Genomic DNA, 25,602 nt, shown 5'->3' on the forward strand with positions numbered 1-25,602 from the left:
TTTTTACAAAATCTGTCTCACATCTGCAAAGCCTTAATCTCCCCAACTGTCTATAAATTGTGTCTTTAACATTTGAGATTGTTACAGGAAAGACGTGATTTACTGCTTCTTATCGTTCTGACAACATACAACTGTTTCTTGAGTAAGTCTGACAACAGTCCACTTCAGATTTGGATACAACTCCAGGGAGTGAAACCAAGCATTGCAGTAAAGTATTGGTATTACACTTCTTAACTTCACAGAATTTTTGAAGAAAATACTGTGATACATTAACTTCTAACATAGAGCACAGTTATTAGAAGATCAAATGCACTGTGTCACGACAGCTGCTTTGTTGGGAATTACATGCAGTGTAATAGCACAGCCCTTGATTACAAATTATTCCAATTTGTAACTACAGGAGGGGCACAAATTCTAAGGTTAAGAATGTCATTCTGGAAAATCAAACTACTAAAAATAACCTACAAGACAATACAAAGCACTCACTTTGTGTCAAGAAGATCCAAACCTCAGAATGGTTTCTGAAATGGAAGTCTGAGTTCCAGGGGAGTAGAATTTTCAGGAAGATGTGTAGCTTTACTGAAAAAAACAAAATTGTTGCTATTCTCCTTTGTTTTAAACACATTTTTCTTGATTTTCTTTCTGTCTTGAAGCAGAGAAATGGTGACTGAAGATCTACAAAGACTTCAGCATCTTGTCATTCCCTGGAGTCCTTTGGCCTCAGCACACATCAGTGCTCCTAAGGGTTCTTCAAGTTATATAGTCTTGAGGGGCAGTGTACATACTGCTAATCATCAAAATACCTCATCATAGCCATGATTTTCCTTTCCTAATTGTGAGAGAGACTTGGGGGAAGCTGTTATAGGATGAGAAACTTAAGCTAACACTGTTCTTCCAGAGTATCTTCCATATCAGCAAAAGACATGTTTGTGTTTTGAAGCCTATCAGAGAATTTTAATTCTAGAAAATGCAGTTATGAGTATTTGTTCTTGTACTTCCAACATCTATAAAGATATTGATTCATAGAATGGTCTGGGTTGAAAAGATCATCTAGTTTCAACCTCCTGCCATGGGCAGGGTCACCGACAACTAGACCAGGCTGCCCAGAGCCACATCCAGCCCGGCCTTGAATGCCTCCAGGGATGGGGCATCCACAACCTCCTTGGGCAACCTGTTCCAATGCAGCATCACCCCTGAATGAAAACTTCTCCCTAATATCTAATCTAAATCTCCCCTGTCTTAGTTTTAAACCATTCCCCTTTGTCCTATCACTAGCCACCCTCACTTCCCTTCCTGTTTATATGCTCCCTTCAAGTACTGGAAGGTTAAAATGAGGTCTCCCCCGTGCCTTCTCTTCTCCAAGCTCAGTTCCCTCAACCTTTCTTCACAGGAGAGGTGCTCAAGCCCTCTGATTATCTTAGTGGCTCTCCTCTGGACCCATTCCCTGAGCTCCATCCTTCCTGTACTGGGGGCCCCAGGCCTGGACACAGTTCTACAGATGGGGCCTCCCAAGAGCTGAGTAGAGGGGGACAATAACTTCCCTCTCCCTGCTGGCCACCCCTTTTTTAATGCATCCCAGGACACAGCTGGCTTTCCAGGCTGAAAGCACACACTGTTGGCTCAAGTCCATCTTCTCATCGACCCCCAAATCTTTCTCTCCACTTTCTCCACTTTCTCAAGTGGTTCTTCTCCCAGTGTGTATACCCAGGATTGCCCCGACCCAACTGCAACACCTTGCACTTTGCCTTGTTGAACTTCATTATGTTCACATGGGCCCACTTCTCCAGCCTGTCCAAGTCCCTCTGGATGGCTTCCCTTCCCTTACATTATACTACACTACTCATATCAACTGCACTGCTCAGCTTGGTATTGTCCATAAACTTGCTGAGGATGCACTCAAGGTCATTAACTATGTCACTGATAAAGATGTTGAAGAGCACTAGTCCTTTGGGGACACCACTGAGGGACACCACTTGTGACAGGCCTCCACCCAGACATAGAAACGTTGATCATAACCCATTGGCTGCGTCTAGCCAACCAGTTCTTAATCCACCAAACAGTCCATCTTTCAAATCCATACCTCTCCAATTTAGAGAAAAGGATGTGGTGAGGGACCATGTCAAAGGCTTTTCAGAAGTCCAGATAGATGACATCCATCACTCTTCCCTGTCCACCAATGCTGTCACTCCATCATAGAAGGCCACCAGTTTCGCCAGGCAAGATCTGCCCCTGGATCACCTGTCTTGGATCACCTCTTCATCTTGTATGTGCCATAGCGTAGTAACCAGAAGGATCTGCTCCATGAACTTCCAAGGGCATGGAGGTGAGGATCACCAGCCTGTATTACCTCAGGTCATCCTTTCTCCCTTTCTTGAAAATGGGAGCAATGTTTCCCTTTTTCCAGTCACTGAGGACTTAACCCAACTGCCATGTTTTTTCAAATATGAAGGAGAGAGGCTCAGCAACTACATCAGCCATCTTTCTAAGAACCCTGGGATGCATATCATCTGGCCCTATGGACTTACGTACATTCAGTTTCATATGGAAGTCTTGGACTTGTTCCACTGTTGGAGAATCCACTCCTCTCACCCTCAGTTTGGATGTTCAGGGTGCTGGCAGACAATTCTCCAAATTTCTAATCTAATTTCTAACCCAAGCTGCTACTATAAGCTGCACATCGAAGGAAAGAGAGAGAGATTGAGTTTTCAGATGTTCAGGTAGGATAGTATAAACTGGTTGGCAGAAAGCTAATATGGCCACCTGGATTTTTGACTCTTGAGGGTGGGAATGGGCTGATCTGCTTCACAGACATCACACAGAAAGCCCAGGATGAACTTCTTTCTATTCCTTCCTGAGACAGCAGGATACTCAAAGGAGGCAAAAACAGGTCTTGAGCATTACAAAATTAATGAACTTGGCATAACTGAAACTTACAAAAGGCATCACAGGAGAAAAAATGTCCCCATAATAGAAGTAATAGCTGGATTACCACTTGAGAAAAGCTGGCTTACTTTTTAATATATCAAATATAGGATATAAGAAGACCATTTCTTTTCTGTTTTGGGGGTTGTTTTTTTTGTTTGTTTTTTGTTTTGTTTTGTTTTTTAAGTTGAGAAGTATAGGAGGAAAAAGGTAAAGACTGCTTGTTCAAAATGTAGTCAGTCTTCACAAACTAAAAGAAAAATGCAAAAGACTGCTATATGTTGGCAGTCTGCCTGCTTCCTGTAACAATACTCACAACAGCACTTCAAAATACATGTCCAAAAATATTTTCTTTCCCTTACTCTAAATTCTCTTGTTCCCTCTACAGTCCTTCTATCAAAAAACCTGGGTCACACGGCCCCATTAATGCAGATAGAGAATTGTTGTCAACATTACAAAACTACCCAGTTTACTACAACTTCTAGAAATATAGCTTTGTCATTAAAATAATATCAATACATTCAGTATATGTTCCTTAGCTATTTTAATGTAGATCAATTAAAGCAAATTAATGGGATCTGAACATTTGTAGCAGGTGCCCAGAGTCTTTGAAAACTGAGCCTTTTCAGAGACAAGCCATTAACTTTGGCTTACATGGATTTAGACCACAGCTGGCACAACTGGATTTTCAATCTAGTTCATGCTTCTGAAGTTTCACTGACTTTCCTTGTTTAGCTTACATTGTCAGTGACTATGAAGGACCTGCAAAATAAAGTATTTGAAATATATCATGCATTTCACTTCATTTTCTGCAGGAACATGCAAGTTCTCCAAACTCAGAACACTTCTCAGATGCACAATCTGTTGAGTCTAACTTCTTATAACTGATAAAACTCCAGATCTCAGCTGGTAAAACAATACATTCAGTATTATGAAATTACCCTTTACCTATCCTTGTATGAGCTACACACAGGACCCAGGAATGCTAACCATCATAAACACTTTCCATTCTTTCTTAAGTCTACATTTTTACTTACAGCAATATGTTAATAAGTGCAACAGCATATTCTAAAACCACTGCAAGCACTAATAGTTTAGAAGGTATGCCAAAGTCTTTTAGCACAGGATGGAGCTTTAATCTGATATAATCCTCTAAAAAGATTAGTTCCTGAAGAATTTTCATATATTGGCTTTTAGCCAAGGTATTATTAAGGTGACAGTTTAATTAGAGAAAGTTGAATGAGCCTTCTGAGATACAGGGAGAAAAGAAGCCTCACCTTGAGAGAGTTTGGGAAATCTAGGAAGATGTTACTTGGGTTATGGTGGTAATTGAAGGATCTGATACTCCCTAGCAATGAATGAAAGTTTCAACTGTAAGTGCAAAATCCACAATTCTCCAGAAAATTGTCACTGCATGTACAGATATTCCTGTGTTGTTTCTACTTAAAAGCTGAAGTCCAGCTGAGACCTAAGTAGTAATCAGCATTGTCTGGTCAGGTACCGACCTGAGAATGAGAGATACATGGAAGATAAGAGAGAACGGAAGGTGCCAGGTTGAGAGTTAAGAGTATGGAACAAATTCTAATTAGAGAACATGAAAGCCGGTCACCAAGGTACGGTCTGCAGCTCCATCTCATGCAGGCCCAAGGCATGCCTCTCTGTTTTGGTATTTGTGCATTTGCAACAGTTCCCCAGATGTACAGAGGGGAAAAAAAAAGCAGCTAAATAAATAAATAAATAGAATTACGTTTAAATAAAAATTAATGAAAAATTAAACAAAATTAATTGCAAAATCTGCAAGCATTACAGTTAAGCTGCATCTGCATAAGAGAAAATTTCTGAAAACTTGACACAGGGTCCTCCCTAGGTGTATTAAGTTGTGTTAACTTCATAGTCTCCTTTTCTAGAAAATTGTAAAAAACACATCGCAAACACCTGAACACCCAAACACCTGAAGTTACCAAAAGCAAATACTTCCTCAGAAATTTAAAATATCAGCCCTGTAGTCACACAGGTGGCTGGCAGCATTTTTCTTAAAGAAACCTAATGCTTCCTTTTCTTTACCTGCCTGCTAGTGTTCTTCCTTTCATTTTTTCAAATATAATTTCCCAACTCTTTACATGACCAGAAGATGTAGATCCATTAGTTTATCCTGGAAATGTTTTATGCTTTTTTTTTTTTAATCCTCAGTATCTGTTTCTTGTAATTTATTCTGATCCTTGAGCCTGGGTTTTAAGTTATAAACTGGTTAGTTAATATCTTATCTTCCTTTATCTCCATGTGAAAAATTATTCTTTTGAATGTTGTACCAACTTAAACTATATGCCTGACTAGAATCAGTATCTGCTTCTGGCCTTAGATTCTTTTATAGCTGCTCTTCTTAAAACTTTCAGCAAGGTAATGGTTCAGAAGTCATTCACTTCCCTCCCTGCACTGGATAGATGGTGAGCTCAATTAAAAAAATAAATAATCTTGGTTTAAAGCCTATTTCTAAACTGAGACTCTTTACAGAGTACCGTTGAATGATACTGAAGATTCTGCTCCCCCAGAAGACCATTCAAACAGAGCTGGAAATCAGCCAAACCAGGCCAGTGTGAAAAAGCATAAAGCAAATCTCTTGAGAACTGCAGTGTGGTGGCCAGAAATGCAGGTATTTCACAAGGGATCTAGGTGTTGTGGAGGCACAGAAATATGAATGAATAATCGCAAAAATTCTTCGATATTCTGGCCTTCCCTTCACAAAGATTAAGGTTTAATAGCAAAAACAGAGAAACTGGGCTCTCTCAGACACAGGAGCAAGCTGGGTAATTTCAAGGTCAGCAGGAGACCCTTTTGTAGTGTGTATTTGTTCACAAGGAGGGGAGGACATGTCTTAAGTGTCAGTGTTAGATTAAAATATCCAGTCATTTTATTCAGCCATGCATGCAGACTCAGGGAAGAGGAAGCATCTCCCCCCAGAGTAATTAAATTAATTTATTCACTTTATAAGGAGTCTCAGTCCTGCACAGCTTTTGGAAATGGGACTTTGTAGGCTGAACCAGAGTAAAACAGATGTCAGAAAATGAAAAAGAAAAAAGAAACTACCGATGAGTGAGTGGGCAGCACTAACACCCTCTGAGAGATACTGGGGTGGTTCCTGCCACCGAGGAGCTGTGACTTCCTTTGTCCAGGGGTTGGATTCCTGGAGCAGGGTCAGGAGATTGCCCGGGTGCTCCTCACATGCTTCACCACAAGGACCAAGACAGCCCCCAGGCTATTTCACAAGTCTCAGCAACTGTTATCATTTAGGATATGGCCAGAACTGCTGATGTTTTGGAACTGAAAACCAGCATAGAACAAGGTTTTATTCAAAGCAAGCAGCTCTGCTTCAATCCCCAAAGAGAGGCCTTTGATTTGAAAAGATTAAAACCTTTACTCCACCTAAAATACTGTTTTGTGATCATAAATAAAGTTTTCCAATGGCTGACTGTTGGTTCATTTCCAGAAAATGTGCTATTTTGTCATCCTAACTGAAGACTGAAGACGGGGTCCAACGAGACGCAAGTGCTGTAAAATGCTAATGGGACAGAATCCTTCCCTCTGGGTCAGAACAGGGATCTCTTACTTCCAAACAGTTCAGTGCATCACCATCTGCAGCAACATCATTTGGTATTTTAAGAAGATTTCCAGTATTGAAGAGGACTTTTTGTTAAATAACTGTTACATTTTAAAAAGGAGAGAATTTTAATGTCACAAATGCTTGGGCTGTGCTTCGGATTCTGGGAAGAAATTTAAATGTTACCATTATGAAGTATTCCAAACTTCACTAAAGCTCAAAGCTCAAGCAAGACTAGCCAGCAGCCTCACCAATGGAATTTACTGAACTACTTAGTTTTTCAGCCAGCGCCTTTATTAAAGCAACCAATGCAGACAACAAAAGCCCCACTAAATGTCTGGCCAAAAACTTGATTTGATGCTTTTAAATCGCAGGTTCAGGTCATGTATGTACTACTCGGAAGGGAATTACACGAGCAGTATCAGAGGCCTCTTACCCATGTTCATTGATATGGTCTTGGCTCACATGCTTTATAACATACTGAATTTCAATCCTTGGAGGGTCTTGTATTCTGCTAACTGCTCTAAGATAAGGTAGAAGGGACCAAATTAGGTAATTAAAATAAATGAGACTAAAAGCATATCCTGATAGACTTGTCTTATTTTTTTAAGACTGTTTTCTGTATTTGCATGCATACAACAGTAGAGATTGGAGTCCCGCTGCTGTGCTGTGGAGAGGGACAGTATGTTCATGACTGAGACAATTTCCCAGCTGCAGCCATTTAGATAGGTACAAAGTTCAGAGAGAAAGTTGTTATCCAAACATGTCTTGGGTCCCCTCATCTTACTGACCTTCTGAACAAAATATCACTACCTCCAGCATAACTGCCTCCTGCACCAAAATCAGAAGCAAGTCCCACCATGGCTTGCCACTGTTGGAAGATGCTTTGTGCCCTGCACATACTGTGGCAGAGGCCAGATCACAACTGCCAGTGCAGCACTGAGCACTTGCGAACCAGTGCTGCACAGGCTGGTTCTCCCTGTGTGCATCATGCTGACCACATATTTCTTTTCTTCTGCCGTGACTGTTACTGTCATGCACAAGCCTGTTGTAGTACTTCTGTCATAGTACTTCTACAAAGAGTTGAGGTGGTAGCTAAACTTCACACAACACTTAGTTCAGCCTTGCAGACAAGTAAAGGTATTTTTGCTCGTGGCTGATGCAGGTAATAGCTCACAAGTACCACTATCTTGCTTTCACACCTTGTCTGAAAAGACGATGTAAATCTGCATTGCACTTACCATCATAGAATGAATTAGGTTGGAAAGAACCTTAAAGATCATCCAGTTCCAATCCCCTGCCTGCCACCAACTCAGGCTGCCCAGGACCCCATCCAACCTGGCCTTGAGCACCTCCAAGAGTGAGGCACCACAGCTTTTCTTGGCAGCTGTGCTAGGGACTCACTGCCCTCTTGAATAACAAATTTATTCCTGACAGCTAAATTAAATTTCCCCACTTTTGTTTAAAATCATTCCTCTTTGTCCTGTCACTATCAGACAGTGTAAAGAGTTGGCCTCCCTCCTATCTATAAGCTTCCTTCAAGTACTGGAAGACCATAATGAGGTCTCCTCAGAGCTTTCTTTCTTGCAAGCTAAACAAGCTCAACTCCCTCAGCCTTTCTTCACAGAAGAGGCATTCTAGTCCTTATCTTGGTGGCCCTCCTATGGACTCACTCCAGCAGTTCCATGTCTTTCTTTTGTTGGAGGCCCCACACATGGATTTAGATCAGTAAAAGCTGCTGAAGGGAGAGGAAGAACAATACTACAAAAATAAGCTCATATTTCCTGTATATTAGCATAATTTTGAATAATGTTTATTAAAATGCATCCTTTACATACTTGACCTCTCACTTTCCTATTGCATCTCCCAAGTAGGATTGACTTTCCCTCCAGAGCAGCCCTGCAGCAGTAGAAAACAAAGTGAAATTTCTCTGGCCTTCAGGGAAGCACAGCCAACCAATTGCAGTGATAAGTATCACTTAAATTTTATGGCAAGTTCATAACCACACCTTAGTGCTCACTGTAAGCCAAACATTGGCATTAATACTTAACATAATCTGGAGCTGGGTAGAAAATCCCCCTTGCTATCCCACCTGCCTCTCCCTTTGTCCTTCCTCCGCTGTACAGCTGAGCCACTTAACACTTACTCATACTATCGACAAGGAAGAAGGCAAGCTACAAAACTGCAGACTTTCTGTTCAGGTTTGGGGTAAGGAACCCCCCTCTACTAAACGAGTGAGAGCTGTGATAACATTAATGATTTTGCCATGAGCATCAGTCTTTCTATTTAGGCTTCATAAATTTTGCCTCTTAATACCCACTCTTAAATACAGAATGGACAGTCATATCAAATAGATTAACCAATGTTTTTTTTAACCAACATATGAACCAAGAGCTTCAGCCAAAATACATTTTAGGCTTTTGTTTACAGTTTCTTGAAAATCTTAAGTTGGTGCCCTTTCTCTGCTGTATTGTCCTATTCAGCCTCAGCTTTCTCATTCCTGATCTTCATAAATGTCATCAATATAATTCTCTGAAGTCCTATTTCTGTCAGTTCTGAAATCACCTCTTGACAGTATTTAGCAGTTTCCTCTTCCCATGAACTTCATATAGTGAGTTCCCTTCAGTTTTATCTGCTTTATAGAATCCTTAGAGTTGGAAGGAACCCTTAGAAGTCATCTAGTCCAACTCCACTACAGTGAACAGGGACATCCACAGCTACACTAGGGTGCTCAGAGCCCGGTCCAGCCTGATCTTGAATGTCCCAAGCAATGGTGCATCCACCACATGTCTGGGCAACATGTCCCAGTGCCTCACCACCCTCACTGTAAGAGACTTTTTCCTTATATCCAACCTAAATCTCCCCTCTTTTAGTTTGAAACCATTTCCCCTTGTTCTATCACCACAGATTCTGCTAAGAAGTCTGTTCCCTTCTTTCCTGTCGCTCCCCTTTAGATACTAAAAAGCCGCTGTCAGGTCTCTCTGGAGCCTTCTGTTCCACAGGCTGAACAGCCCCAGCTCATTCAGTCTGTCCTTGTAGGAGATGTGTTCCATCCCTTGGATCATTTTTGTTGTCCACCTCTGGACACACTCCAGGGGGTCCATGTTTCTGTACTGAGGACTCCACATTTGCAGAGGTGCAGACTTCTGGCATCTCCAGTTTGTTGACATCACATGTTCGGGATTTCAGGTGACACTGTCACACCAGCAGAGAGTTGTCATCAAGTTCACAGTCAATATTTTACTTATCTGTACTTTTCAAAACACTTACTATCAATGCATATTAAAACTAAAATATTTCTGTTTAGAGAACTTCAATTTTAAACAGTAATTGAAGAGTTTCTTCTCCAGGACAGGGCATGCCAAGTGTCAGTTCTTCAGTCCTTTAATGAACTGGTGTTGTCTGGGTAGATCTTTGTACTTGCATGTAGCCTCACTGAAGTAAATATGCTTCTCTCCATTCAGAGTTGGTCAGGGGATCCAAGCCTTGCCTTGTTGTACAGTTCAACAGAAATATTATTACCAGTACCTTGCTTTGCAAGCAAAGCAGCAGTCCTACTGCTGCCACAAACCCTGCCAAATAAATTGCTAATTGCATCCAAAAATTATGTGCAACTTCAAGTTTCTGTCAAACAGAAACGTCAATTCCTATTCTGCGCCATGTGTTTAGGATCCCCCACTATGCTATTCAGCCAGGACCCAGCAGCATGACAGCATTTCCACTGCTCACTCATTCTTCTGGGCTGAGGTTGGGCAGGCAAGGGCTTCTCCCCAGAAATGTCAGCTCTTTCCGAACTTATTTTACAACAGATGTTTGCAATCAGCTTTTACCGGTAAGCATAAATGAGCAGTGATGTTTAAATTCTTAGCGTCCTCTAGATAACATCTCATGTAAACACGAGTAAATTGCGTATAAAAAAATGACTTTAAATATGTTTAAAGCAACCAAATCTGTTTCAGCATTCCTCTGAAAATGAGAGTATAAGTTCCCGAATGTATGCAGTGCAAGGGGCCCCAAGTTTGCATCCCACTGGATTAACCAAACAAGTTCCTGCTAAGAGCACTGCCAAATGCTGGAGATGACAGGATGTGGAGCATGTATGTCATCCTCCATAAACAAAGCAACTGCCAGAGTAACTATTCATGCTGCTTTTGCACAACGTATTTTGTTTCTAAAATGTGAGCAATCACTCCTCACTCTCTGAAGCAAACATAAGATTAGGAGTTCTGCCATTCTCAGCCAGAGCACAATATACTGAAGAGAATATTTCAGAATGGGGAGTCATGGGGTTGTGGTGGCTAGGAAAGACAAAGCAGGAAATTTCCTTGAGAAAAACACAGGCTAGAAGCTGTAAGCATAAGCAGCATTGACATCTGCTGCATCACTCAAAATCTAACAAGCACTTTTTAGGAAATCAGCCTTAACTCTGCATCCTACAAAGAATAACTTTTTTTCCTAAATGAGCTTCACAACTTTGTGCTAAGTACACCATCCAAGCTCTTGCTTACTTTGGGAGAAACCTAACCCCTCCCCACGTGAAAAGTGTTTTCTGTATTTTTTGTCATAAGCAGAGAGATCTCAGGGGTTAATTACTAGCCGGAGTTCAAAGTAGTGTCTTCTCTGTTAGTTCACAACCTTATTTGCTCTACTTCTTTGTTCTCACTATTTGCTTAGGGGGTGCAAAAAAATAAAAATAAAAATATAGAAATAAAAATATAGAATAAAAATCAGGAAGGTCAACATTATGGCTTTTTTTAAGGAACTCTGCAAAGGTGCAAACATGTAAGAGAGGAAGAAACTGGGCCTAAAAGAACTCTCCTGCAACAGATGTTCTCATTGGTCAGAACATCACACTTTGGCTCTTACAAAATTAAGATATACAGGGAAATGGCAAAGTGATTTTTTCACTATAGTCAAGGAACTAAAAACTCAAGGAAAAAAGATACCACGTCAGATTTTTGAGAAATGTTCAGCCTTAAAAAAATAAAATAAAAATAAATTAGTAGCTTTTTATCATGATTTGTAGTACGTGTTTGGCTAACCCTTCAAAACATCTTCCTGCCAGTTGAAGAATAAGATCTGACTGCACACATGTGGGTCTCCTCCTGAGTGATACAACTCTTCAGCAAAACAAGACAAGAGAACAAACACTTCTGTTGATTCTTTTAAGAAAGAAAACAATCAAAGATACTTCTACAAACAAAGAGGTAATCTGAGAAGGAACAGTCAGCACTTAAAATCTCAGGAAGCTGAAATGTAGGTAAAAAGATGAATTTAAGACTCCTTTATGGATTACATTTCAGTCCACTTCAAAGTAATAATGATGTTATCAAATCTTTCGTTTCATAGATATCTTTTTCTGCTCATGAACGCACACACTCCTTTAATTAGAATACAGCTGTTCGGAGAAAGAAAGTTGGTTAAGTGAAATGTTGAATATGTCACACGATAAAGTAAGTGTTTACTGTCTTCTTTTGTTTTCTCAAACAGGGGATGGATCTATCCTCCCATAAAATAGGATGGACAGGTCTGTTATTTCAATGCAGATGCACAGTTTCCATAAGAAGAAAAAGAACAACAAATGACTTAAATTTGATGTGGACTAAATATCTGAACCATATTCTGCCTTTAAACTATTCAACAGGTCTGTTTTTCAAAACCAGTAATTCCTTTTTTTTTAAAGTTGGAGGAGTCACTAAACTCAGTTCATTATTTCTATAGTCGCCCTGGACATTAGAGCAAAGGAAGCAGGGGGACAGACCTAAATGCAGGCAGGGAAGTGTGTCTGTTTTACTTGCAGCAGTGCTACTCATCCTTGCTTTTTTTTTTTTCCAGTTGGTTTTCTGTGACAAAAATATTAAATTTCTGTTGTACAAAAAAATCCTTCTATTTTTCAAATCACACAGATGTCCATAGATGGGCTTCTCCAGGACTGTGATCTACATACATTGTACTGGTTGCAATAGCCAACTCCCGTGAGACATATTTGTGGAAATGGAATCTAAACACATTCTGCCAGAAGCCCAAAATGTGGAAAGTTACATTATCTGGCCCGAGCTAAAACACAGATCCTGGATTAGTGTAGCAAAAGAACAGCAGCAAGATCCTCTCTTATCACAGATGGCTGGTAAACTGCAATTACAGTCAGTCCCAGATGATTTCAAAGCCTGATATTTCAAAAATATCAGGTATGTCCATTAGATCATATCTTCATATAACTTTAACTGCTTTTTCTAGTGAAAGCTAACTGCTTTCACAAGGTGACCAAATGTGCAGGTTCTCAAGTACTCACTTGTTACCATGCTGCTCTTTTGCTGTGCTCTCCTGATGTAGGTGCAAAACCCTGTGTCTAGTAACACTGACAAAGAAGTGGTGTTAGGCCCACTGGTGTGAGTCTCAGCATACTGAGAAGAGGGAAAAAAACCACAAAATTCCTGCATTTCTTCTAACAGATGCTTAAGCTCCCAAGGTAGACAAAAAAGAATACTGAGTCAAGGCCCCATTAATCATTTCCAGTGAACTGCACTTTAAATTAAAGTTCTGCCCTGAACAAGCACATAAGCGCTTAGAAAAATCCTGTGTGCTGCATTTATTCTGTGCTTCATGCACAGAATGATGCTAAAGAAAGGCCCAGCAGAAACAAAAGTAAGACATGCTGTGCTCTCAGCTAGACGTTAAGGTAATACTAGCCCGATCTGTAAACTCACATTAGTGAAATGACAAAAGGAAGGACAAGCTATCAGCAATTAAAATAAATATAAGTAAATATCTGGCAGGCTTAAAGAGTGCTAGTAACATGCATGTGAATACAGAACACATAGCTGCATAAACTGATATTTATTAAGAGTAAGTAGCCTTGGGTCTGCCAGAAGCTGTTGTTCAACAGGCACTGGGCACTGAGTTGAAATGGAGGCTACAGGGAGTAAAAAGGTAAGGACGCCTGGGGCATGCCAAGTCAAGGATCTCTGCAAGGGGGGTGAAGACTTTTTGATACCCCTGGAAGGCACTTCAGGAATGATGTCAAAGTTCTGGAATAGTCAGAGACATGAGACAGAACAAAGAAAAAGTAAAAACAAAGGCTAGAGAGATGGCCCAGTTCCTACCTCCTCAGGGGTACAGGATGCAGGGACCAGTAAGATCCCAAAGAAGAGGAGTTGAACATCCCACAATGAGGTGGGAATCTCCCCATCTTAAGTCAGGAAGAGATCAGTGTTGGGGACATTATTTGAGAAACTATCAGGAGAGACAGGGTGATCCAGAAGTCTCTTGACTTCTCTTGTCAAGAAGTCTTAATGCAAATGGATTGCTTGGGGGGTCAGAAGGATCACTGTGTTTCAGGAACCCACCAGAATAGAAACTGATAAGCTGTAGGGTTATGGTATGGATCAGAAGGAGGTACATTTTCAGCAGGTATGGATCAGAAGGAGGTACATTTTCTAGTCCACTGCAGCCTCTCGATCCACATTAAAATTCCTTTCCAGGGAGGGGGCTGATGACTCTCAGGTGCCTCTTTAGTAATTCAGGGGGCCAGTGGGAATGATGAAAGGGTACACCTCATTCAGCCATTGTTAACAGATGTGGAAACTTGTTTTCTAGGTTTATAGGCTTATATGGCCACACATGTGACCATAAAATTTCTGTATTCAGTTCTGATTTAAGAGCTTGCCTTAGTTTCAGCAGGGATGGAATTAATTTCAATGTCTGCTATGATTCAGTGTTTTGGCTCTAGGAGAAAAACAATGTTGATAACACATGAGTGTTTATAGTTTCTGCTAAACAGTGTTGTACAGACATGGCCTTTTGCAGCGAAGGCCTGAAGAAGCTGGGAGCTGGGAGGGAACAGAATTAGAACAGCTGATACAAACTTGCCAAAGAGGTATTCTGCACCATATGGAAGGGGGAGGGAATACATCTCTCTCTCTTCCACTGCTCAGTTGGTTAGCTGGGCATCAGTTGTTGGGTGATGTGATAAGCAATTGCTTTCACATTTCTTGTTCTATACAATCACATATATATGTGGTCATAACCATCATCCTTTTCCTTTTCTCTATCTTATTAAATAGTTTTATCTCAGTCCATGAATTCTACTAATTTTTTTTTTCTCAGTTCTCTCTGCCATCCCTCTGGGAAGGGGAAAATGAGCAAATGACAGCATGGTTCTCTGCCACTTGCTGGGCTAAATTGCAACAGAGCCAAAGTATTTTGTTTATTTTTTAAGAAGTGTAAGACAAATAGTGCCAAAAGATAAGAGGGTTATTAACTTGCAGAGAAAAAGCATTAGCCCAAGAGGGCTTAATTACTCGCTTGTTGAAGGTGGTGAAGCTATCACAAGAGATCGCTGTAATACATGTCAGGGGACATCAGACAGGATTTTCAGAGGAAGGAATAGGTGATCAGTTGGCAGACAAAGAAGCTAGAGAAGCAGCATTTTTGCCAGAAGTATCTAAGATCCTCCCCTCACTCCCAGTGGCCTGGACATGCTGAATGAAATGTGTTTCCCATTGGAGGAGTTAGAGATTATCAAATACTGGGGCAGAAGAGAGAAATAACTGGTTCAGCATAGATGGCAAACATGGCTACCCAAGGCATTGACCCTGACTGTTTTGAAGAAACTTCATGAGGGAAGCCACTGTGGTTTCAAAGTATTAGCAGATGACTTTATGAAAATCTTTGCTACCAGAGGGCTATTTGCCCTAGGAAAATGACCCAGTAGGCATGTGCTAAAGTAAATAATAAACAAACAAAACAAATAGCAAAGGAGATAGACCCTGGGCAATGCAATGCTTCCAGCCATGTCATGCCAGGTAGATTTTATCAAGATGCCAGAGACATCTTGGTAACACAACTTAAGTACCTCTTAATGATAGTGTACCAGCTTACAGGGAGACTAGAAGCATTTCCTGCAGCCTCAGCAGCATCCAACTCCATCATAAAAATATTCCTAGAATAAATCATTCCCAGATACGGTAATAGAGGCAATAGACTCAGATAGAAGAACTCATTTCACTGGGAAGGTATTGCAGGAAATTGTGACTGCACTGTGGATACAATAGGACTGGCATAATTCCTGGTATCCACAAAGTTTGGCAAAGGTGAAATGAATAAATGGGGAAATAAAGACACATTTTTGAAAGCAGGTGAGGGAAATTCACTTATCTTGGGTCAGATTGCGGTCTTTGGCCCTCACCTAAATAAGGGCAAAACCTAGTGGAGACATAGGGTTGTCACTCTATGAGTTGCTGTTCAGAACGCCCTAGCCAAGTAGCCCCCAACCCAGAGGGTAGAAGGAAATAAGTGATATTATCTGAGACAATATGTGGGCAAGATACTATCGAATCAATTAGTAAGGAGGCTCAGCTACTATAAGCCCTACTCTTGGACTTCACAAAGCATGGTTAGCCAGAGAGGTTGCCAGTGCCTCAGCTCTTTGTTTAGCAGGGGGACAACTGGTGGACAATATAATGACCACTTGCATGGTGGATCTGTCAACCCACTCTCAAATGATAGAAAATTGTTCTGTTCACTGTGTTTGACGTTAACATCACATATGGGATGGTCCATAGCAGGGAGAGTTATCCAACTGAGTTCATAAACATATAGATTAACAAACATAACTTATGTACCACGTAGTTTCCTGGTAGTGAGCTGCACTAAGCCCCAGTATAACCCAACTAATTCAGAATTATGATATGAGACAATGAATGTATCTTATACCTCAGCTTATGTAGCCTTGTCAGTGAGGTTGTTCATTTTTGTCAGTGAGGTGGGAGAGTTGCATACTATTTTCCTGCTAATGCCATGGGCAGCCCCTGCACTCTGGGGAGAGTTACTGTAGGCATATCTCCTTATTACAATTCCTGTATCTCTAGAGGACAGCAATTTACATTTTGATGCAGACTGTGATCATGAGCATGTGATCCAAGACTGCCAGTATGGCTTTACCAGGGGAAGGTCACACTTGACCAATCTGGTGGCCTTCTATGATGGAGTGATGGCATCGGTGGACAAGGGAAAGGCAACCGATGTCATTTACCTGGACTTGAGCAAGGCCTTTGACATGGTCCCCCACCACATCCTTATCTCCAAATTGGAGGGATGTGGATTTGATGGGTGGACCACTTGATGGATAAGAAATTGGTTGAAAGGCCGCAGACAGAGGGTGATCATCAATGACTCTATGTCCAGGTGGATGCCAGTAACAAATGGCATCTCCCAGGGGTCTGTGTTGGGACCATGCTCTTTAACATCTTTATCAATTACATCAATGAGAGAATCAAGTGCACCCTCAGCAAATTTGCTAGTAACACCAAGCTGAGTGGTGGTGTTGACACAGTGAAAGGAAGGGATGCCACTCAGAGAGACCTCAACAGGCTGGAAAGGTGGGCCTGGGTGAACTTGATGAGGTTCAACACAGCAAAGTGCAAGGTTTGCACTTGGGCCAGAGGAATCCCAGGTATCCATACAGACTGGAAGGAGCGACCCTTGAGAGCAACCCTGCAGAGAAGGACCTGGGGGTCTTGATAGATGAAAAGCTTAACATGAGCCAGCAATGTGCTCTTGCAGCTCAGAAAGCAAATGGTATCCTGGGCTCCATCAGAAGAGCGGTGTCCAGCAGGGACAGGGAGGTGATTGTCCCCCTCTACTCTGCCCTAGTCAGGCCCCATCTGGAGTACTGCATCCAGCTCTGGGACCCCCAGTACAGGAAAGATGTGGAGCTGTTGGAGAGGGTCCAGAGGAGGGCCACAAAGATGATCAGAGGGCTGGAGCACCTCCCCTATGAAGACAGGCTGAGGGAGCTAGGCTTGTTCAGCCTGGAGAAAAGAAGGCTTCAGGGTGACCTCATTGCAGCCTTTCAGTACCTAAAGGGGGGCCTGCAAACAGGAGGGGAATCAACTCCTTGAAAGGGTTGATAACTGCAGGACAAGGGAAATGGTTTTAAGTTGAGGGAGGGGAGATTTAGGTTGGATGTCAGGGGGAAATTCTTTACAGAGAGAGTGGTGAGGTGCTGGAACAGGCTGCCTACAGAGGTTATGGATGCTCCTTCCCCGGAGGTGTTCAAGGGCAGATTGGATGGGGCCTTGGGCAGCCTGGTCTAGTATTAGAAGTGGAGGTTGGTGGCCCTGCATGTGGCAGGGGGGTTGGAGATTCATGATCCTTCAGGTCTCTCCCAGCCCTGGCCATTCTGTGATTCTGTGATAATAACGTAGACCTACTGTCAAAGGAGGAGGCAGTAGCCTAGGTGTATCCCTACTGGGAGTCCCAGGACTAGCAGTCAACAACCATCAGTAACTTACTGTCTTGTAGCCTTGCAAAGACAATCAATTTTACATCTCAGGCTCTTGCAGTCCTTCATAAGGCGCTGGGGGAGATCTAACATTTGGCACTGCAAAATAAAGCAGCTATCAGTTATCTAAGATAAAATATGAGGGAATATGTTGCTTCAGTATTAGTGGCATTTCGCTGTTGTTAGAAGGGAAGACTGAGAATTTAGAATGTTTAATGGAAAGTCTTAAATGAGATGACATTCTTCAATTGCTGGGATTAGCCATGAGAGAACTTTCCTTTTCTTCCAAGGTTTCCTTTTTGATTATAAGTATGGGCCTAGTGAAACGTATGATAAGTTTTTTATTCTCCTTTATAGGAGAACTTTCTGGAGGACAGAATGTATGCTTTATGGCATGCATCTGCACCCAGCGCTACACAAGAATAACAAAGACTATGCTAGAAAAAGTTTGCAAGTACAATCAGATCACGAGAAAGAGGGGAATTGAGATAAAAGAGGTTTGTTAATTGCACTAGCAATGTATGATATGCAGGGGGGTCACTTATTAGAGAAAATGTGTATGAAATGGACTGAGAAGTCTGTAACCTCGAAGTACTTCAGGCAGTAAGGAAGGAAGGAGGGACAATGCTGTCAAGTAGTAGGGATGAGAGGAGGCTGAACCTTTGATACTTTGAGAGAATCTGCAGGCACTTTTCCCTTGAATTATCTCTTTATTTGAATAAAAAAGCTAGACTCAGTCTTTTTTTTTGAGATAAAAATAATTGAGCAAGCCTATTTAAGCAAAATTTTTCCCAACATCCTCAATGCACAGCACCATCATATCAGTGTGTGGACTTGAACAGCAAGGAGATTCTGAGGCTCCATGGGCTTACACAGTTGGTTAAGTCTCTTCTCAGATCTCCTAACAGATGTCCAGTGTAACTTCTGCTGAATTTTCTATACAATCCACCATGATGTCATGTCTCAATCAGAGCAGGCCCAATGATGACTTAAGTACGATCAGAGTGTCAGAGCACTTCTCCTACAAAGAGAGGCAAAAGGAGCAGGGCTTATTCAATTGGAGAATACCCCAGGAGAACCTCACTGGAGTCTTCCAGTACTTATAAAAGGCCTACAAGAAAGATGCAGAGGGCTGTTTCACAAGGGTATGTAGTGACATACACTACATAGACACAAGGAGGAATGGTATTAAACCAAAACAAGGCAGATTTAAGTTAGATTTTAGGAGGTCATTCTGTACTCAGATGGCAGTGAGGCACTGGCAAAGATGCCAGAGAAGCTGTGGGTGCCCCATCCCTGGAGGCACTCAAGGCCAGGTTGGATGGGACCCTGGGCAGCCTGAGCTGGTGGGTGGCAGCCCTGCCCATGGTAGGCCAGTCAAACTAGATGATCTTTTACATCCTTTCCAACAGAAAACATTCTATGATTTTGAAACATAACCATTTTTAGCAAATTGATTAGTGTTTTAGTCTTAGGACTTCAATTTCACTTCACTGCTAATAGCAGTAACTGGCGAAAGTCATGGAGTTTCCAAATCAGAGATGTTGGAGGACATGCTTTCCCCAGTAGTATCTGCATTACAGGGCACAGAGTCAGCAAGGTCACAGGTCAGGAAATAAATCAGCATCTCTTCTCCTTTTGAGAGCTTCCTGTCCATTCCAGAGGCCACAGCTGCATTCCAGGCCAAGGGAGTCATTTCACAAGCAAATGATTTTCACTGTACCTCCACACATTGCATTTTTAGTCCACTAAAGCTTAAAAGGTCTTCCTACCCTGAAAAGATCATCATTCAGGAACAAGCACAGGGGCCACATTCCTCCCCACAAAGCTGCACAAGTCCTTCACCTATCTGGGGTCTCATTTTCAGTGAGGATATGGTTCATGGGCTTTACATAGTACTACAGATAGTTTTTGTCAGGTGTAGAAAAGCTGAGAATAACTGGCTGTCAAAAAAATGTATTTATTCTTGAACTAAAACAATTTGAGGTTTCCAGAGTTTTGTCTAGTCTGATTCATTCTAATCCAAAATTGCATTCTTTTAAAATGAACAATAAGAAATGCTACCCATTTTAATGGTAAAACTTGTTAGCTTTTGAAAGTTTTGACACGTACTTCTCATTAATAATTAAAAAATACCCTGAGAAAACACCGTATTTTGCATCCTGAAGATCAGCACACATATTTTGTGAGTGGTTGTATTTAATTTTTCCTCTTCCAAATGTATAAGGAACGAAATTTTAAGAACACATAACGTAAACCTGATATAGTAATAAACTATCTTTAAGGGCTATATCTTCTTCCCCATTCATACATACTAAAGAGATTTCAAGCTTGGGCTGCACAACACTGTATCAGGTTCCCACTGCTGCTCACCACTTGTCCAGTGGAGTGGCAAGGCAGTTTGTTCTGTGTCAGTATCAGCATTCATGAGGCTGAGCAGATAAAGGGGCCCCGGATTTGATTTATTCCCAGAGTAGCTGAAAATGAAATTCCAGTTGCATTATTTCCCTTCATGGAAACAGCTGTGAGTTATAGCCAGGTCTCTGCAAGAGACAAGTAGATACAGAAAAGATGAAAAAGGAAAACATCTCCAGAGACACAGTATCTCACAAGCTCCAGGACACTTAGCAGTCAGCTTGGCTCTGTATGACAGGGAACATATGGCTTTCATAGTCAAAAAAGTTGGAGAAGCATATCAGAGAGAGAACATTAAACCTGAAGCAACTTCATTTGATGAAGAGCAGAGGGCAATATCTTAACTGGAAAGAGCTAAAACAACCCCCAAAGTTCTGGAAACTGAAAAATACAGCTAAAGAAAAGGATGTTACTGCAATGAGCCACACACTTTTACTGCAGTGAGCCATACCCTCCCTTTCTAGATAATTTTTTCCAGTCTTAATTGTTCACAGAAAGAAAAACAAAGCAAAGTAAAACAAAACAAAACAAAAACCTCCATTTGGTTTCTGCTTATGCATTTCCCTAGCATCACAGCACCCCTAGCATGTGTGTGGCATAACACAAGAACAAGATATGAACATAACTTCAGAGCTCCTGCTATACAAATACTGGAGCAAGGGCATTTTTTTCATCCAGGGATCCAGTCCTTCTTCCAAACATTCCACAGTGTTCAAAAGCTGTTAAGGTGGGGTTAAACCTTTTTTCTCCTTTTCACTCCACCCAAGGACCTACTAGAACATCTTCCATTTAGTTAAGGGAAAGAAATGTCAGAGCTGCATCATGCAGGACCTTATGTTACAAATGTGTACCTTGGCCCTTCCTACGGGTATGGTTGTAGCAGATAGCCCCTTTCTCATGGGGTCACCAAAGTGGTCCAAGAGTGGGGCTGGGAAAAGAGGAGGATGGGACAGAAGCAGTTTACCTGCCTAAATGCAGGCCATTGTGCAGGTGGGGATGGGGGGAGAGGCAGTTCCAGAGTAATCTGTAACTTACCAGAGCATTTGACCAAGTAGAAAGGCCTACTGCCAGCATCACCCTAGCCTTTCAGTGCACATTTCCATACCTTCTCAACATTCTGAATCTGGTAAGACAGGACCCAGCACATACACTGGTTGTTTGGAAGTAGTACATATAATAGATTCATAGAATGACTCGTGTTGGAAGGGACTTTATTGACAATCTAGTTCCAACCTCCTGTTGTGGGAAGGGATACCTCCCACCAGCTCAGGCTGCCGAGGGCCCCATCCAACCTGGCCTCGAACACCTCCAGAGATGGGGCACCCACAGCTTCCCTAGGCAGCCTGTTCCAGCACCTCACCACTCTCTGAGTAAAAAATTTCCTCCTAACATCAAACCTAAATCTCCCCTCCCTCAGTTTAAAACCATTCCCCCTTGTCCTACCACTATCAGACCATGTAAAAAGTCAGTATCTCTCCTGTTTAGAAGCTACTTTCAAGTACTGGAAGGCCATAATGAGGTCCTACCAGAGCCTTCTCTAGGATGAACAAGCCCAGCTTCCTCAGCCTTTTTTCATCAGAGAGCTGCTCCAGCTCTCTGAGCATCCTTTTGGCCCTCCTCTGGATCCACCTGAACAGCTGCACATCTTTTTTATGCTGGGTGCTCCAGTCCTGTACACAGTACTCCAGATGGGACCACATAACCACTTTGCCTTTGAGAGCTATTAAACAACAGCTTGAATTCACCACCATTGTCCGTATATAGCCTGCAAGCATACAAGTAGGAAGTCTTGCCTCCTGTCCACCATTAGAGAAAAGCAGCATAAGTTGTACAGGACTTCCAATTCAGACAAAAGCATCAATCCTAACAAAACCCACCACTGTAATGCAACTCCATAAGCAGAGTTTGAGCACATTAACAATCTGCTCTTCAGTGTGTTGTGCTCAAAGGACAGAGCAAAAGGACCTTTGCAAAGCAAGCAGCATTGCAAAAGAAAATACCAATAATTTAAACTCAGAATCAGAAAGGGCCAAAACGCAGTGACAGAGACTCAGCATCCCAACAAAACTGTAGTCTGACTTAGAAATTTACAGAAGATTTCAAACTCATTAGATAAAATCTGCCAAAGTCCTCATCCACTATTAGCATTGTTGAAGATAGAAGCTGGGATGTAGGCCCTGACTTCATCCAGTTTAGATCCATGTAACTTCATTATATTTTTGCAGGTTTTTTTGAAAAATATGGCTTTAAGAGGAAGAAAAAGAAGCTCCATATAAAGCCATAAGCAACAAAGTTTTTGTTCCTTTTTTATTAGTGCCAGTGTTATATTTGGAATAGAAAATAGCAACTTTCTCTGTCAGTATTATTTTCTGAAAAACCCTTTTCATTTTAACATGAACATTTTACATCTGGAGATGATAAAAATAAAGTTACACAAACATGTCATTGCCCAGTTGCAGGAAATTTCCATCAGAGAACTCAGGAGCCTTCTCTAATCTCTGGAACTAATTGATTTAAAAATAAAAAGAGGAATGCAAGAAAAAAAAATGCATTCTAGATTAGAAGAGAAAATGTAGCTGCCTTTGGCAATGTACATCTGGTCACTCCCCTTTTCAATTTGTATTTAGAGAAAAAAAAATCTCCATTTTTTCTTAATCTGCTTGTCTTTACACTCCAGCTGCTACTTACTGTCAAAAGATAGATATTAAAGTAATCATAAGAGAAAGCAAATTGACCAACAAATATAACAGCAAAAATTAATACATGTATTTCATATCACTTGTAGAAGCATCTCTTTTCTCTGCTCGCCATGCGACATGTCTGAGGACATGCACATCTGCCAGAACCACAGACTTTGGGCCAATGCTTGTATATAAATGTATATAAATATAAAACATGCAGGTATCAAGTGCCAGAGAAGATTTCTGGAACATTCACTTCTTTATTTTGTGGGCAGGTCCAAAGTTGGTTTTAAATAGAACTCAGTACTACCTAAGGATGATATTTTTCTCATCATAGATCCAAACCACGGTGATTTTTGTAATCACAAAATAGTTAATTGCCTTGAATATTTCTGAACTTTTCCAGAGTGTGGTCATACTCCAGACTGCAAATAAAAGGTAGTGCTAAAGACCTACTGCAGTTCAATCCCAGACCTTGCTGAGAAACAAATAAGAAATTGTTGTTGGAAATCCAGTTCTGAAAATTCCTGTCCAAAAACTCCAGTTGTCATGTTATCTTCCTAAGCTATTAATGCACACTGAAAACATCTGCAGTGAAAAGGCAGTGGTGAGGTGGTGGTGAGACTAATGTATAATACCTTGCCCACAAAAACTGTGAATTATGATAGGTTCACTAAATTTCTAGAAGAATTCGTCTGTTGGAGTGCCAAGCTGCACTGCACAGTACAGAATTAATCACTTGAGGAGTGAGTCCCAACAAGATTACAGTACAGTTGCATGGTTTCCTATCATGGATTCAATCAACACAGTGAGAACTCCCACAGAAGGTGTAACAAGGCTGGAACTGGCAAAATGGGGAATGTTACACCTGCATGCCCTAGTGAAAGAACAAACACTGACATGCCTCCTCCTCCACTCTTCCCACAAGAAGGTATGTCATTAAGTACATATGGACCCCGACAGTAGGAGTAGGAGTGAGTGCTGCAAGTCTTGCTGAGACTGAGAACTGATCTGTAACCTCGTAATAGAAAACACAATTATGACAAGAAGAAAATGAAGACTGACTGATGAACCAGACGAAACCTGTCTAAACACAGGGCTTGCAGTCTGTAAATTCTGGCTTTTATATTAGATCTCAGGAAATGTTAAGGCATTTTAGGGGTAGGAGGTCAAAAATCTATAGCAATTAAAGCCTACAAAGACTTTATTCTACATTCTATCTGTAGTAAGTGAGTGTATGTTCCTCCTCCATGGCAAGTACATAGTAAAATACACTGGCCAAAATAAAGATGATGATAACACTGAAACATTTTACTTCATTAAGGTATGCTGGTAAGGCAGAGCTCCAGCAAAGACCTCATCTGACAAGTGGTTATTTGTGAAACTGAAATTGTGGTGCTTTTTTGCAATAACTTTCTAGAGTTGAAAGTAAGACAGGGCCAATCAAGGAAATACCATTTAATGACTGCACCATTACAAGTTCTGCAATTTCTTCCAGTAGAAAGGGCTGAATGGGTCTGATTTTTAAGTAGTGACCCCTGAATACAAAACATTCGTTACAATTATCAATTACTGGCTCTGTTCCTTGGGTATTTCCATGACTAACCATGTATATTTGAACAATTACTGATTAAAAAATAATTATTTCAAATGGTCTAAATAATCCTAATGAAAACCATAAGGACTGATTAAGAGAAGTCCTGCAAAGGTGAACACAGAAGAATGCAACTCAGCAGCAGAAAACTGAGTTTCTTTACAGAATTTATGTTGAAAAAAGACAGCACAGAGAAACTGAAAACAATAGCTAGCACATGCCCAACTGGTGGAGAAGCACTGACATTTATGGGAATATAGATCTATTTAGTAACATTCCTTATAAATCCCTCAGGATTCCTGACTCCATTACAGATTTTCTGGAAATTGATTTTGCCTAGTCTCTCAAGGAGAAAATTCAATAATCAAGTCCCTCAGGCAGATAAAATATTGTTTGTCAGCCTCCCAGCTTATAAGTGAATGGCCATGTGACTTTCAAACAGTTTCTTTACCTGATAGGTGCACTTCTATTGCTAATGGATGAAGAGCAGCCAACTAAGACATCCACAGTAACTACAAAGCATAGGCAGATTTCAGTAATATAAGCAGTGTGTTGCTGTAGTTGTGCTTTTCTGCTTTAAATTCCCAAAATGTGATCAGATCCAACTGAGAAAAAGAATAGAATCATAAATCCCAGGAATATCACAGCAAGAGACAGGATGCATGCTTAATTTTCACAAGGAAAACTGCAGGTTGCTACTCTGAAGTTGTGACACTTCCCCCAGTAATAGGTCATTTTGAGGATTATCGATATGAAAGGCATGGTCAGCAGAACACAACACATGAGAACTTCTGAGAGATGTCTAAAATAAGATTACTTTGAAGAATGTCACAGGGTAGTTCCTACCCCAAACAACACAGTTGGTTTAAGACATTCACAGGTGAAAACTAACCAGAGAATTAACCTCAGCTGACTTACTCAAATAGTTATAAATATTGTAAATGCTCAAATACATGTGATACTGCTAAGACACACATAAAAAAATGCACATAGCCTCACTATTTGCGGGGATGCACTGCAGGATTCAGATAACTGATGGGCCTGCACCACTGCAAGCCACTGCAGCCACCATGCACTCCTCTGTAGGTTTCTCAGCCCAGTGGTGCCCCAA

The 25,602-nt window shown here is 41.2% G+C and overlaps 1 long non-coding RNA gene across 1 annotated transcript in view; it reads right to left on the minus strand.

The window, feature by feature from the left end:
- Positions 1–25,602, minus strand: part of LOC125686487 (uncharacterized) — a 35,429-nt gene that overhangs the window by 1,112 nt on the left and 8,715 nt on the right. Inside the window, exon 2 of the long non-coding RNA XR_007373808.1 lies at positions 487–579. This is a non-coding gene — a long non-coding RNA (uncharacterized LOC125686487). The remainder of the gene's footprint in view (positions 1–486; positions 580–25,602) is intronic.

This window comes from Lagopus muta, chromosome Z (genome assembly GCF_023343835.1).
Source record: "Lagopus muta isolate bLagMut1 chromosome Z, bLagMut1 primary, whole genome shotgun sequence".
Classification (NCBI taxonomy): Eukaryota; Metazoa; Chordata; class Aves; order Galliformes; family Phasianidae; genus Lagopus; species Lagopus muta.